The 16,867-nt window shown below is 38.5% G+C and overlaps 1 pseudogene; it reads right to left on the bottom strand.

Annotated features, from left to right (window-relative positions):
- Nucleotides 1-11,733: 11,733 nt before the first annotated feature.
- Nucleotides 11,734-11,833, bottom strand: LOC127090298 (uncharacterized; annotated as a pseudogene).
- Between the last annotated feature and the right edge of the window lie 5,034 nt (nt 11,834-16,867).

Raw genomic sequence — 16,867 nt, 5'->3', positions numbered from 1 at the left:
ATCTCTACATGTCATGTTGATCAAGTTTGCTTCAAGAGTTTGAGGGTGATTTGCCTTGGAAACCCTAGTTTGACTGGGTGTCTTGAGTAACTTGTCCAACAAGATATCTCACCAATTGATCAAAACTCTCAAGGGACACTTCAAATTTCATCATCTTATGCATATATGATCTACCATGAGCCAAGAAAGTCAAGAGAATTGGAATTTAGCAAGTTGGTTGATGGTGGTTGGCCAGATGAATTCATCTGATCAAAACTGGGTCTCCCTAGACCCTATCTCCTACAATTTTCATCATATGAAAATGATTCCAAGAGAAAACATACTCTAAATGACATTATAAACAACTTTAATGTTGAGACCTAGAGCTAGTTTTACTTGGAAAATCATTTTCTATGTTGAAACATTATAGGTCATCTAAACCCTAATTTGAAAGTCAACTTCCCAAGGCCATAACTTGCTCAATTTTTATGAGATGAAAGATTTCCAAGTTTCACAATCAAATTCAATGTTTCAAATTCAAATTTTATGTTTGGAGTGGGAGCTAATTCAACTTCTTTGAACATGTGATATGAGGCTACATTATAGGTCACTTTTGACCTATACCATTGATCAAGTGAATTTTCCAAACTTCAAAAATGAATAACTCTATCATTTCAAATCCAAATGACATTAAATTGGTGACTATTTTGAAGGTCTTTGAGAGAGATACAACTTTGGGGAAGACACTTTTCTCATTTGAAGATCCTATAAAAAGTTAAGCAAGGTGGAATATTGAGACATATGGCTTGACACTTAGAAAATTTTTGATATGTCAAAATTTTCCAAACTTCCACCTCAAATATCTCCAAGTTCCAAGCTCCAAATGAAAAAGTGTTAAATATAAAACTTGTTCCTCTTGATCTCACCTTTCCAAAGAGCTAAAATTCATGCATTTTGGATGAGAAATTCATAGGCTGCGCATGGCTTAAACATGATGATATCACTTGACATGGATCAATCTTCAAGTGACAATGCACATGTACCTTGCAATCCAATCCATCTCCAAAGCATTTGATCATTCATTTAGACTTTCAAACCATCATTCCATAGGCCTATGCGCGCCCATGCAGCATGGCATCATCATTTTACCAAATTTGGAAAGTGGAAAGAGTGTGAAAATATCATTTGATTTCCCTATAAATTGAGGCCCTTATGCTCAGAATTCACACACACATTGCGCCAGCTTTGAATCTCCATTGAAAACCATTCATTCTAAGAGGATAACCCTGATAAATTCATTTGAATTTGAGCTTGAATCTCCACTGTTTTGGAATTTAATTCTCCAGGAATCCATTGCTTCTAAGCCTTTCCATTCCTTTCCTGCAAGCAATTGAAGTGAAGCCAAGCACGATTTAGATAAAGATCTAGCAAGCTCAGACCTCCATTGAAGGTAATTTGCAGAAATTTTAAACTCTTTAATTCTCCTTGATTCTTGCTCAATTCCGTTGATTCTTGAGTTGTCTGAATTCCTACCAATATAGGCAAGAAGATTGAGTTGCTTTGAGGCCAAATCGAAGCAACTCAGATCATGAACCTCATTTTCAATTCCACATATCTCTCAATATAGTTGGAATTGGATGAATTGGAGGTGATATTCGTGCTCAGTGATATTTTCTCTTCAAAATCATGTCCTTGTTTTTCATTTTGGTGATGGTTCATGTTGACCAGTCCAGTGAAGCTCACCAGAGAAGACAACCAGAGCTCTGGCTCCGGTGACGAGGTGTGTTGAGTCTGAACCGTGTGATCCATATTCCACGTTTTAATCTTAGTCGTGCCTTGTGATTACTCATGTTACAGCGTTGTTGACTAGGGAACACATGGAACACGCGTTTTGGATCATCAGATCTGCCACCTCAATTAATGAGGGAGATCTGATGGTCCACATATTTTTGAATTTCTGAAATTTCATTTTAATTCCATTTTCTTCAATAATTCATAATAAATTTAATATTGATCCAAAAATTATGGGACTATCACCAAAAAATTTCAAATATTTTTATCTTTCATATTCTGAATTAAAATTATTTTTGGATCATTATTAATATTTTTCATGAATTAATTGATTTTTCATTTGTTTTTAATTGTTTAAAAATATTTTTAAGTGTCCAAAAATTCTGAAATTTTTTCTCCAAGGTCCTTTGACCTTGTTTGACCTATGATAAATCTCATGGCCATTTGTTTGGTGTTTTAATGAGATTTTAGGATTTGGACAAAACATATTTAAATTTAATGCATTATCTTACTATTTTTAATTGAATAAATGTCATTTTAATTGTGTTTACCATTTGTATTGACTTAATTGAGTTTCTTATTTGTTGTTGGGCCTTGGTCAAGGTTGATTTGACTTTGTCAAGTTAATATTATTGGATTTAGGGGATTGATGGAATGTACATTCCATCTCCCAAAATGAATGAATAATATTAATTTGATAAAAGTCCTCCTTTGACCAATTTGTGATTTCATTCATCCCTTTCCCTCTTCATCTAATTCCCCTTTTTCATCCATGCATTTTCAATTGGCCAATGACATCTCAAAATCCTAATGCTAGTTGATTGAAAGATTAACATGAGTATGGATGAGATTAGGCCACACCTTTTGCATATTTTTTGGGTGTGGTATGTTTAATGAGCATAGTTCATAATACTATGTCTCAACCATGCATTAACACCAAAAGTCTATTGCCCGGTCTCAAATAGTTGTTACATCTATATAAGTCCAATTACGATTGCTTAACATAGCGCTAAATTTGTGACACAAAAGGCATAAGCATTCTAGTTAGTGAGATTGTAAGTCTCCCCTCTTCCATGGTATTGTGTGGAAACTTGGCATTCTTTCCTTCCTTTGAAAGATGTTTTGGTTCAAGGATCCATGCTTGTGGAAAGTGTGTTGAGTGTTCTCCAAAGAATGTCTTGAAATCAAAAAGCAAAACAAAACTAACTATTAACTTTTACTTTCAAGCTTTTACTTTTAATGCAATTTACTTTTAGCACTTTATATCATTTGTCATTATACATATCATTCTAATTGTTTACATTAGTGTAATTTTCCCTTTGTCTATTTGGACCATACTGTGTGATATTATTTTGTTTGTGTATACCTTGTTTGCTTGTTTGGTCCTTGACCATGAATACAATTAATAATAACAAAAAAACCTAAAAGACTTTTGAGTGGATTATTGTTTTGATCTCTCCCAATTGGACTTAGAATTTAAGCAACATTCCTTTGCTAATGAACTTTGCCAATGCCAATTTGTTGAAGAACCAAGAACTTGCAATTTGAATTCATCTGATACATCATTCAAGATCTCTCCAGTTCATCTGCAACATTGATCATTGTTAAGTTGTTATGTTGAACCCGTGACTTGTGGAATTCATCTGCTACATAGGTCATTTTGAAGAAGATCATGAAGTGGATAAGCTTGGATGAGGCCATCTTTATTTGATGCCTTTGCTCTTCAAGATTAGTATAATTGTGCATTTGTGTGTTGCTTGATTCTAAAAGTCCAAGGGAATTCTGGGTTTCTATTGACATACTTGTCTATTGGATTGCTACCCATTTGGTCAGATCTCTTCAACTGTAAACTTTTAATTTTTTATGCACAGGGTAGTCTCTTCATCTTCCCCCCATTTCTTTAATTTCAAAATCTCTCCCTCCATTTTAAAAACCTTCTTTGTGTGAACTACTTTTGTTCTAAACTTTGACCATTTTTTGTAAAAAATGGTAGAAACTTTGGCCTTATGTCATTGCATTTTCAAACTTATTTTCTTAAATCAAATTTGTAAATAAACTTAACTATACTTGACTTAAACTTTCAAAAAGCCAAAAAAGAGCTAACCCATTCAAACCATTTTAAGCCTTTGTGCCTGTCAAACTTAAATTTTGTTAAAACCAATACATCCACTTTGAAATTTGTAGCACGAACTATGAGGTTTTGATCCCTCATTCATATGTTGGTATGTAGGCACAAGACTGAAGGTCTTGTCAAACACAAAAATATAATTAATGAATTATTTTCTCATCCCCCCATTCTGTTTGTTTGTAAACATCACTTTGTACAAAATACATATGCACACAAAAAGGGCTCCCTAGGACACTTTGGGTGCTAATACCTTCCCTCTGTGTAACTAACCCCCTTACCTGTGATCTCTGACTTTTATTAGTTCTTATTTGAAAACTTCTTACCTTTTGGGTTTTGTTCGTACTTTTTCCCTTTTCCCATGGAAACAATAAAAGCGCGGTGGCGACTCTCGTTAATTGATGTCTAGCTTGCCAATAGCTTGATGATCATGAATTTCCCACTACAGAAATTAAGTGGCGACTCTGCTGGGGATTAGTCTCCAGTGGGTTTAGCCTACTTTTTGTGTGAATATATTTGTATATATGTGATGTTTGTATATATGTATGTGTGATATAATCTGCTTGTTGTGCTTGGTGATCTCTGAGTGGTGAGATAAGTTCTAACCCTATCTTGAGTGCAATTAAGATAGGAGGATGGTATAGTCATGTTCGAATTATGTGGAGTAGCCCTTAACAAGTTGGCTTGAGACCCATGTGCTCAGTGGAGACTCCTTTGGATTTGGAAATGTCACACAAATATTTGTGGTTAGGCATTACTATTTCCAATTGGCTCTGAGAAGCTGAGGACCTTAGAACACCTAACCCATCTTGGCCTATTTAGGACGTAGTGAGGAAACTGTTCAGGTGTAGACTTGAGAACAGTTGTTACGCGACACTACACTCAGACGAGTTTCTCTTGAGAATATTATGGGTCGATGAGTCAGTCATCTCAACCTGTAATATCCGATAGATGGAATTAAGACTCTGGGAACTTTTTAGAACATGATCTACAGGTTTTATCCTTAGTTCACTCCTTTGGGATGGTTCTTACCCAGACTTCATGCTCGTGACTTGCAACAAACCCTTGATTCTTGGTTGATCCAATCAAGTCTTGTCAATATCAATGGAACTTGGGTGTTGATAAGGTGAAAGCCATAATCCACCAAAATGGATGATTGATCTTGACAATGACTTGATTCATCTCTTGACCTTTGTTTGCCTTGTGTGTGATCCCTTACTTGTGATTGCTGCATTCATGCATTTCATGCGCATCATAACATTCATCACACAAAATTTCAAGGAACTAAGGTGCCATTTGCAAATATTTTCAGACCATGGATTATGGACGAAGGAACACTAAGAATTACAGTTTCAGATGTCCAGACTTGAAAGAGTTAAGGAAGCTAGCATATTTTGTATTAGATCCCTTGGACTTTAAACAATGTCATGGGAAGCTTCTATCCATTTTGTCAACTGATGTGGTTGAAGGACTATTGAGTGTATTGGTACAGTTCTATGATCCTCTCTACCATTGTTTCACTTTCCCAGATTTTCAGCTTGTGCCTACCTTGGAGGAGTATTCTCATCTTTTGGGGATACCTGTTTCTAGTAGAGTACCTTTTAGTTGATTGGAGGATATTCCCTGATCTAGTATTATTGTTGAAGCTCTTCACTTGAAGAAGCCTGAGATAGAGGCTCATTGGGTGAAGAAAGAAGGATTATTTGGGTTTCCATCTGTTTTCCTCATCAAGGAAGCTACCACTTTTGCTCAAGCTGGTAGTGTGGACGCTTTTGAAGCTATCTTTGTGTTGTTCATCTATGGATTAGCTTTGTTCCCTAACATTGACGGTTTTGTTAATGTTAACGCCATTAGACTTTTCTTGATTGGGAATCTTGTACCTACTTTGTTGGGTGATATGTATTTCTCTTTGCATCTAAGGAATTTTAAGGGTGGTGGAACGATTGTCTGTTGCATTCCTCTTTTGTATAAGTGGTTTATTTCGCACTTGCCTCAGACGTCTGCTTTTGTGGAGAATAAACAATGTCTAAGGTGGTCTTAGAGACTTATGTCTCTCACTAATGATGATATAGTTTTGTATGATCCGTCCTTAAACAGTGTGGAGATTATCAATAGTTGTGGTGAATTCTATAATGTGCCTCTCATTGGTACACAAGGAGGAATTAACTACAACCCTGCTTTGGCTCGTCGTCAACTTGGGTTCCCTTTGAGAGACAAGCCTAATAACATGTTGTTAGAAGGTCTTTTCTATCAAGAGGGTAAAGATCCCCAACATTTTAAGCAGAAGATTGTGCATGCTTGGCATAATGTGCATAGGAAAGGAAGATCCGAGCTTGGTCCGTGCAATTGTGTAGCTTTGGAAGCTTACACTCTTTGGGTGAAGAAGAGAGCTTTGGAGTTGAAGATGCCTTATCCTTGTGAAAGACCTATGTCTATGGTTGTGGTTGAGCCATTAACTCTCCCTAACCAAGATGTAGAGGAGTTGGAAGACGCACTCACCAAGATGAAGCAAGAGAAGGATATGTGGGAAGAGCATTTCCATGCTTTGAGCAAGAAGCATGAAGAGTTGCAGTTGGAGTCTAAGGACAAAGATGCACTGATTGAGCTACTTGAAGACCGAGTAACGAAGAGATAGAGAGAGCCAGAGGTTTCATCTTCTAGTATGCCTCAACCTTCCGTTGCTTGGAAGAAGATTGTTGACCAGCTTGTCCTCGAGAAGACTTAGATGAAGGCTTCTTTTGAGACCGAGATTCGTCGCATTCGAAGGAAGTACGCGCCTTCAGCCAGATCTTCTGACACTGTTGTTAGGGATCCTTAGGATGACTAGTCTCCTTTTCTCTTGTATTTTTCATTTGGTTTTTGAAATTGTACTCAGTGTAATCCTTCCAATTTATATCAATAAAAAGAGATCTTTGGTCATATCAAATTATTGCAATTGCCATTTCAATTTTATATATTTACAAATGATATAGTAAGTTCCTTGGAAAATAAAAATAATCAAGCATTGCATTTCATGCATCATTTGCATAAGCAGGTTTTTGCCAGGTGTTCGATTGGTGTTCTTCTGTGCTTTAGCCAAGCTGACTCACCGGTACAACACCAGAGCTAATCGTCCAAAGGTCATGGAGCACCTTGAGCAAGAGAACCGAGATTTGAAAGAGGAGATTGCCCGGCTGACTGCCATGATGGAGTCAGTTCTTGTTGCCCAGATCCAAGCTTCTCCAACACCTGCAACTCCTCCCGCAAGGACAGTTATTTCTGAAGTGGTTACCTCTACTGTGCCTGCTGCCACCGCCCACTTCGCTCCAAATCTGCCTGCTGGATTCCCTTGCGGAATGCCACCCGATTTTGTGCCCGAAGGTTTCGCTGCCACTTTTGCTTCCATGCCGACATCTAGCCCGGTCATGTCTGTGTCGCCTCCAATTGTACACACTTTGCCGCATGTAGAGGATACCATCTATCATTCCGAGCCGTCTGAGGGCCCGGATGTCTATGAGGAGATGGATGAGATGAAGGACCAATTTCTTGAGCTGCGCAAGGAATTGAAAACGCTAAGAGGCAAATATCTGTTTGGGAAGAGTGTTGTTGAACTGTGCTTAGTGCCCAATGTGAAAATCCCTGTGAAATTAAAAGTGCCTGACTTTGAGAAGTATAAAGGGAACTCTTGTCCACTCAGTCATCTTGTGATGTATGCCCGCAAGATGTCAACCCAAACAGATAACGACCGGTTGCTGATTCACTATTTCCAAGATAGCCTGACAGGTGCTGCACTCCGTTGGTATATGTGGTTAGATAGTGCAAGCATCCGCACTTTCAATGACCTAGGTGAGGCTTTCGTAAAACAGTACAAGTACAACGTGGGTATGGCGCCAGATAGGGACTAGCTGAGGTCCATGTCTCAGAAAGATAAGGAGACGTTCAAAGAGTATGCCCAGCGTTGGAGGGAGTTGGCTGCCCAGATAACTCCTCCTTTGGAGGAGAAGGAGATGACAAAAATCTTTCTGAAAACCCTGAGTTCATTTTACTACGAATGTATGATTGCCAGTGCCCCCAGTGATTTTACCAAAATGGTAAATATGGGGATGAAACTTGAAGAAGGGGCCCGTGAAGGACGATTGTCAAAAGATGATGCGTTAACTAGCAAGAAGTGTGAGAGTAGTTTCAGTAAGAGAAAGGACAGTGAAACAAATGCAATAACCAGTGGGAGGCAGAGGAGGCCTCAAGTCAGAAGAAATCCACCACCCCGTCAACATCATCATCATCAAGTATCATCCGTCATTCCAGTATTCTCCAATCAACAAACAACACCAATTCAACAACAACAACAACATCAGTATCAAAATCAACGTCAACAACAACAACCGCAACAAAGAACCAGCACCTACAACAACAACAATTCCAACAACAATCATCACCAACAACAGAACTTTGAGAGGAAGAAGGTCGACCCGATTCCTATGTCATATGCAGAACTGTACACATCTTTAGTCCTCAAGAATTTGATTCAACCGAGGAATCCACCGCAGATACCAGAACCACTTCCTTGGTGGTATAAATCCGAACTTCGTTGTGCTTTTCACTAGGGTACACCTGGGAACGATATTGAGAACTTTTATCCGTTTAAGTATGAGGTGCAAAAGCTTCTGAAGAGTGGCATGGTGTCTTTTTAAGACCGCGCACCTAATGTGAAAGTTAATCCTTTGCCCGCTCATGGGAATTCTTCAATGAACATGGTGGACGCCTGTCCAGGTGAATTCAAGGTTTTTGATTTCCGATTTATCCGAAGATCTTTGGTGCAAATGCATAAAGATATCTGTTTGGTGAATGACTGTGAACATGATCATGATGGTTGTGATATTTATAGTGTGAACCCAAAGGGGTGTGTTGTAGTGAAAGGGGACATCCAGCGCATGATAGATGAGGGCATGGTTCAGATCGTTCAATCTCGTCATGTAGATGACGATGTCAATGTCATAGTGCCCGTTTTCAAGCAACCAGAGCGGTAGAGCGGTTGGTGATTTAGTATGATAGCAGCAGCAGCCAAACCGTCATCAATAGATCAGTTTCATCGTTGGTAATACGGTTGGCGGGCCCAGTCCCGTATGCATCTGATAAAGTTATACCGTATCTATACAATGCTACAATGATGGAGAATGGTCAAGAGGTCTCGTTGCCTACGACCAGTTCAGTGGTAAGCATTGCAGATGTTACGAAGGTGACCCGTAGTGGTCGAGTTTTTGGACCGGTGTTCCCGGAGAGTAAGGAAGAATTGATTGTTGGTAAGAAGGCGGAGGTGCCTAGTGTATATCCTGTTGGTTTTCCAATAGATAAGTCTGGTGAATCCAGCAATTTGAAAGCCAATAGTGATGATGATGATGAGGTACTCCGACTGATCAAGAGGAGTGAATTCAACGTGCTTGAGCAGTTACTCCAGACTCCCTCTAAGATTTCCGTGATGTCTGATAACATGAAATAATATCACATTCTAGGACTCAATTTAATTAAATCATATTATTATTTACTTCAATTTATTTCATTTTATTCGATATTACTCGGTATTTTCTTTCTATTTATCTCAGGTAGTTTATTTGAAGCACAAGTAAAAAAAAGAAGAAAAGGAGGTGAAAAAGGAATGGAAATAAGCAAATATCAAAAGCCAAAGCCCAGCCCAAAAGCACAAGCGTTGTGCCTGTGATGAGCGTCACAAAGGCTGTGACGAGCATCACGCTTTGCCCACTTGTGTTACGAGCGTAACACATGGTGTGACGGACGTCACACCATTCTCCTATATTTTTGGCTTCAGAAACGTTGAGGCCTATTTGCACGCCTGACCATTTGCCACGTGAAGACCTTTGACGCGGAATACCTTTGGAAACAATTACAACAAGTGACCAATATAAATAGTAACCTTACGGAAAACCATGGAGGTTCCACGCTTCTTCGCCGTTTTCTCTTTTTCGCATTTTTTCTCTTCCAGCAGTACAAGCACATTTTTACAGCATTACTTTTACGATTTTTATATTGTTTCCTTTGCAATTTCTATTTTCTTTTCCAGCAATTAATTAATTTTTCGCACAGTAGTTTCTACACCGGAAACTATTGTGTACCTTTCTCTAGATCTAACCTTACGTTAGACCCTAGATTTTTATTCCTTCACTTTTATTTTTCTGTCTGATTGAAGAATTCAAGAACAAATCCAACCGGTCTGTGGTGGAGTGTTCAAGACTGCTATTTAATTACTCAGGTTCTTTAATTATTGTTTGAATTTATATATGCCCTGCTTTATTGTTGATTTATATTATTTGCCTGAGATGAATTTGTTTATGCATGATAATTATTTAGATCTGTTTAGCATGTCTGGCTAATTTATTTAGGTATCGGTATGTAGAGTAAGCGGAATGAAGGAATCAAAACTAAGTTGGTTTAATTACATTTAAAAATAAAATCACTCTTTTTACGGTCTCAATTTACAGGTTTAATAACATGGTTTTTGTACGAAAGTAAAAGACATAAAGAAGTTAAAATCAATAGAACGAGAGTTTGAGTTTTTAACTGGACAGTGTAAATTAGACATTAATTCTAGATCAGGGCGAAAGCAATTTTTAGAGTTAATTAAATTCTAATCTTTTTCAAAAAGTATTTTTAAATGTCGAATGTGAGGACGAGAGTTAAGCATTTGAATTTAATTATATAATCTAAGTCAATAGAGCGAGAGTTTGAGACAAGGGTGTTTAAACGATTAGTACTTTTCTTAAAAAGAGTTTCTACGGATCCTATTGTTTTCAAAGAGTGGTTTTTGACTTAACTAATAAGTGACAGCTATGTTAATATAAAATCATAGTTTATTCAACAGAGCGAGAGTTTGAGATAAGACTTTTAATCAATAGTGTCAACTGAAAGGATTTATTTTAAAACCAAGAAACCAACAAAGAATTGATTCCCTAATTACGACGAACTACATACCGATATCCGCTTATTAGATATTTAATTTAGATCTTATTTTAGTTTTAGCTTTTCCCCCAAACAATCAAAGTATTACTTGCCTTAGCTTTACGAAGTAACCTTAGAAAACAGTATATCGATTCATAAGTCCATGTGGGATCGATATCTTTTAAAACTACGCGATAGAACTGTGCACTTGCAGTTTGTACCCCAAATTCGACTCATAAAGTCGTGATCATGTTTTTGGCGCCGTTGCCGGGGACTTTTATTTAACTCGATATCGTAACTCTTCTGTTACGCTGTAGAGACTAAGGCTTTTATTTTTCTTTTCTTTCTATCGTTGATTTGTATGCCACATACTCGCTCACAAGGCAAACCGTACTATTTACGAATCAACGATATCGAACTATATCTCCGAGTCTTACGACGAATTCGGGAATATTGTGCTGCAAACAATCTACCTCCTAGCGAAATTCCTGATTTCAAAAATCTTTTCCCTTCTATACCCGAGATGGCAGAACCAGCTCGTGCTCTTCGAGATTACGCCGCTCCATCGCAAGATGAGCCGCATTCGAGTATTGCTCCACCCGCAATCGAAGCAAACAACTTTGAACTTAAACCTTCACTGTTGCAGGCAATGCAACATAACCAATTCTCTGGAAATCCTACCGAGGATCCAAACCTTCATTTATCCGTATTTGTCCAATACGCTGATACTGTTAAAGCTAACGGTGTCACTTCAGAGGCAATTCGACTTCGTCTTTTTCCTTTCTCGTTAAGAGATAGCGCTAGAAGATGGCTTCAATCTCTTCCTTCCAACTCAGTCACCACATGGAACGAGTTGAAGAAAGTCTTTCTTGCCCGATATTTTCCGCCAAGCAAAACAACTTTGTTAAGAGCCCAGATAAATGGATTTAAACAGAAAGATAACGAATCTCTTTTCGAAGCATGGGAAAGATACAAAGACATGATGAGACTTTGTCCACACCATGGTTTAGAAGACTGGTTAGTAATCCATACATTCTATAACGGTCTCTTGTACAACACGAGGTTAACAATAGATGCCGCCGCAGGTGGTGCACTAATGAACAAACCATATGCTGATGCTTACCAACTTATCGAAAGCATGGCCCAAAACCACTATCAGTGGGGAACCGAACGAACAATGATGGAAAAACCTCAAACAAAAACTGGCATGTACGAGATAAGTAACCTTGACCATGTTAATGCAAAAGTGGATGCTCTGGTCCAGAAAATTGAAAGTTTAAATGTATCACCTCCAGCCACCGTGGTTGCCATAACTCAGAATTGTGAAGTCTGTGGAATCCAAGGTCACACTCCTGCAGATTGTCAACTCCTAACAGGAATCCAAGCGGAGCAAGTAAACTATGCTCAAGGAAGCCCCTACTCGCATACCTATAACTCAAATTGGAAGAATCATCCAAATTTTTCATATAAGAGTAATAATGCCTTATACGCGCCTGGACAATCTCCAAATCAAGCCCCAGCTATACCTCCGGGATATCAAAAGCCGAACCCATCTACACCTAACAATAACGCCCCTAGGAAATCCAACCTGGAAATCATGATGGAAAACTTTATAGCTTCTCAACAGCAAACCAATAAAGATTTCTTAAACCAGAATGTACACACTGGCGAACAAATTAAACAACTAGCAAGTAAAGTAGATGCCCTGGCTACCCATAACAAAATGCTGGAAACGCAAATATCACAAGTAGCTCAACAACAAGCGCCTACTGCTGCCCCAACTGGTACATTTCCTGGACAGCCCCAACCTAACCCGAGAAGCCACGCTCACGCAATCATACTAAGAAGTGGAACGGAAGTGGAAGGACCGTCTGATCCAAGGATAGAAAACCAAAACTCTAAAAAGTCAACTGAGGAAGAAAATAAACCTAAGGAAAAGGAAGAGAGTAATAAGGAAACCGTAGAAAAGAAGGAACCTTATGTACCTCCACCACCTTATAAACCACCTATCCCTTACCCTCAAAGGCTTATTAAAACCAAAGATGGGGCCAATTTAAAAAATTTGTTGACCTACTGAAACAATTAAACGTCACAATTCCGTTTACAGAAGCCATTACGCAGATGCCCTCATATGCTAAGTTCTTAAAAGAAATTCTCTCTAATAAAAGGAAACTTGAAGATAGCGAAACCGTTACACTCACTGCTGAATGTAGCGCTATAATCCAGAATATGCCTCCTAAACTCAAAGATCCGGGTAGTTTCTCTATACCCTGTCACATAGGAAAATTTGTCATCGACAAAGCCTTATGCGATTTAGGAGCCGGTATTAGTGTTATGCCTTTATCCATATGCAAGAGACTGGAAATGGGAGAATTAAGACCAACTAAAATGTCTGTGCAACTAGCAGATCGTTCCGTTAGATATCCTGTAGGAATTCTTGAAAACGTTCCCGTGCGCATAGGTCAATTCTACATTCCAACTGATTTTATAATTATGGACATTAGAGAAGATGAAATTACACCCATTATACTGGGAAGACCGTTCTTAGCAACTGCCGGTGCAATCATAGACGTAAAACGAGGACGACTCACTTTCGAAGTAGGAGAAGAGAAAATTGAGTTCATTCTTTCCCAATTTTTGAAAGCACCTACAATAGAAGATACATGTTACTTCATGGATATCATCGATGAGTGCATAAAAGAAACAGAGTTAGAAAAAGACAAATCATCTGACTATCTTGTAGAAGACAAACTCAACCAATGTTTGGCAATAACACCGGACCCTACGCAATGCCTTAAGAAATCAACCCTGGACCTGAAAACACTTCCCAAAAATCTAAGATATGAATTCCTAGACTTAGAACTTGAACGACCAGTGATAGTTAATGCAGACCTAGGAAGACTCGAAACCGAAAAACTCCTGCATATCTTAAGAAAGTATCCAACCGCACTAGGATACAACATCACCGATCTTAAAGGAATAAGTCCTTCTATTTGTATGCACCGCATCATGTTAGAAGAAGACTGTAAAACTTCTAGGGAACACCAGAGGAGATTAAACCCGATCTTGAGTGAGGTAGTGAAGAAGGAAATAACCAAGTTATTGAAAACGAGAAAGGAGAAACTATAACCAAACGAATCGAATCGGGATGGAGAATGTGCATTGACTATAGGAAACTAAACAAAGCAACCCGAAAAGATCATTTCCCTTTACCATTCATTGACCAGATGTTAGAACGATTGGCAAAACATTCTCATTTCTGCTATCTAGACGGTTACTCAGGTTTCTTTCAAATACCAATTCATCCTGATGACCAAGAAAAGACAACATTCACATGTCCTTTTGGTACCTTCGCTTATAGACGAATGTCATTTGGCTTGTGTAATGCTCCTGCAACCTTTCAAAGGTGCATGATGGCAATATTCGCCGATTTCCGCGAAAACATCATGGAAGTATTTATGGATGACTTTTCCGTATGCGGACAAAGCTTTGAAGAATGCCTTGAAAACCTAGAAAGAGTTCTAGAGCGATGTGTAAAAGTAAACCTAGTACTTAATTGGGAAAAATGCCACTTTATGGTACAAGAAGGAATTGTTTTAGGACACATCATCTCGAACAGAGGAATTGAAGTAGACAAAGCCAAAATAGAAGTAATCGAAAACCTTCAACCTCCGAAAACTGTGAGAGAAGTACGAAGCTTCTTAGGACATGCCGGCTTTTATCGACGATTCATCAAAGACTTCTCTAAAATAACTAAACCTTTAACCGGACTATTGATGAAAGATGCTGAATTCATATTCGACAATAAATGTTTAGAAGCATTTCAAACGCTTAAGCAAGCATTGATCTCCGCACCCATAATGCAGACACCAGATTGGAACGAACCATTTGAAATAATGTGTGATGCTAGTGATTACGCTGTAGGTGCTGTTTTAGGACAACGAAAGGATAAAAAGCTTCACGTAATATATTACGCAAGTAGAACTCTAGATGAAGCACAAATGAATTACGCCACGACCGAGAAGGAACTTCTAGCGGTAGTATTTGCGCTAGATAAATTTCGTTCTTACTTGGTCGGAGCCAAAATATTCATTTACACTGACCATGCTGCTATCAAATACCTCTTAACAAAAAAGGATGCTAAACCTAGACTCCTAAGGTGGATCCTGTTGCTACAAGAGTTCGATTTGGAAATCAAAGACAAGAAAGGAACTGAAAACGTAGTAGCAGATCACCTCTCTAGACTTGAGAACCTTGAATCGGAAAGAACATCAATTAACGATGATTTCTCGTACGATAAACTTATAGCTACTTTGGAAGAAAATAACGCTGATAAACAGGTAGAAACCACCTTAGCTATATCTGTTACACCATGGTACGCTGATCTCGTCAATTATTTAGCTGCCGGAATAGTTCCACCTACCTTATCCTACCAGCAGAAGAAACGATTCTTCTATGACATAAAACACTATTACTGGGATGACCCCTTACTTTTTAAAAGAGGCCCCGATGGTATTTTCCGTCGGTGTATACCCGAAGAAGAGGTAGAAAATATAATCCAACACTATCACTCCGCTCCTTATGGTGGACATGCAAGTACATCCAAGACCTGCTCTAAAATCCTACAAGCCGGTTTTTATTGGCCAAATATATGGAAATATGTACATGCGGCTATTAAGAAATGTGATAGATGTCAACGCACAGGAAACATATCTAGACGTGACGAGATGCCACAAAAGGGCATTTTGGAAGTAGAGATTTTCGACGTGTGGGGAATAGACTTCATGGGACCTTTTCCATCCTCTTTCGGTAACAAATACATACTCGTAGCGGTTGACTACGTTTCAAAATGGATTGAAGCTATAGCTTCTCCAACAAACGACACCCGAGTAGTAACTAGACTCTTTAAGAATATAATATTTCCGAGATTTGGTGTCCCAAGAATAGTAGTCAGTGATGGTGGATCGCATTTCATATCCAAGGTACTCGAAAAACTGCTGTTTAAGTATGGCGTAAGGCATAGAGTAGCGACACCTTACCACCCTCAAACCAGTGGGCAAGTGGAAGTGTCTAACAGAGAGATTAAACAAATATTAGAAAAAATAGTCGCCACTTCAAGGAAAGACTGGTCATTAAAATTACCAGAAGCTTTATGGGATTATCGAACTGCTTACAAAACTCCCATAGGGACGACCCCATTTAAGCTTATTTATGGAAAATCCTGCCACCTCCCGGTAGAATTAGAGCATAAAGCCTATTGGGCTATTAAAAATATAAATTTAGATTATAAGGCCGCTGGTGAAAAGAGAATCCTTGATATAAACGAACTGGAGGAACTCAGAAGAGACGCTTACGAAAATGCCAGAATCTACAAAGAAAGAACAAAACAATGGCATGACAAGCGCATATCAAGGAAAATCTTCAAACAAGGCGATGCAGTCCTTTTATTCAACTCTAGGCTAAAGTTGTTTCCGGGAAAACTACGATCCAGATGGTCAGGTCCTTTTCATATCACCAACATCTTTCCCAGTGGAGCGGTGGAAATTAAAGGCAAATCTATGGAACCATTTACCGTAAATGGGCAACGTCTAAAACATTATCACTATGCAGAAAACAATGAAGATTCGCAAGTCTTACACTTAGACGAAATGCCTCAAGAACTTATAGATTATAATTGATAGTTTTTATGTCGAGCTTGCGACATTAAACAAAGCGCTTAGTGGGAGACAACCCACCAATATTTATATGTTCATTTCTTCCTTAATTATTCTTTTAAATTTTATTTAGTATTCTTTCTTAATTTATTTTAATTTATTAAAAACCCTTTTTCTTCTTCTTTCGGCATTTGGCCAAATCCTGACTAAAACTCTTGTTTTTCTTTTCTCTAGCTAACACTAACCTGATGGGACAAATTGACCGTATGGGTATCAAATTCAGAGGGATGGCTCACAAACAAAGATTTGAGGAACTAGCCACGAGAGAGATGCTACCTAGCCTGTATGCTGATGACTGGGCAATGACTACCCTGGGACTAAGACAAAG

The sequence above is a fragment of the Lathyrus oleraceus genome, chromosome 5 (assembly GCF_024323335.1).
Source record: "Lathyrus oleraceus cultivar Zhongwan6 chromosome 5, CAAS_Psat_ZW6_1.0, whole genome shotgun sequence".
Taxonomy (NCBI): Eukaryota; Viridiplantae; Streptophyta; class Magnoliopsida; order Fabales; family Fabaceae; genus Lathyrus; species Lathyrus oleraceus.
The sequence above is the reverse complement of the archived record's forward strand: the minus strand, read 5'-3'. Positions and strand labels throughout refer to the sequence as shown.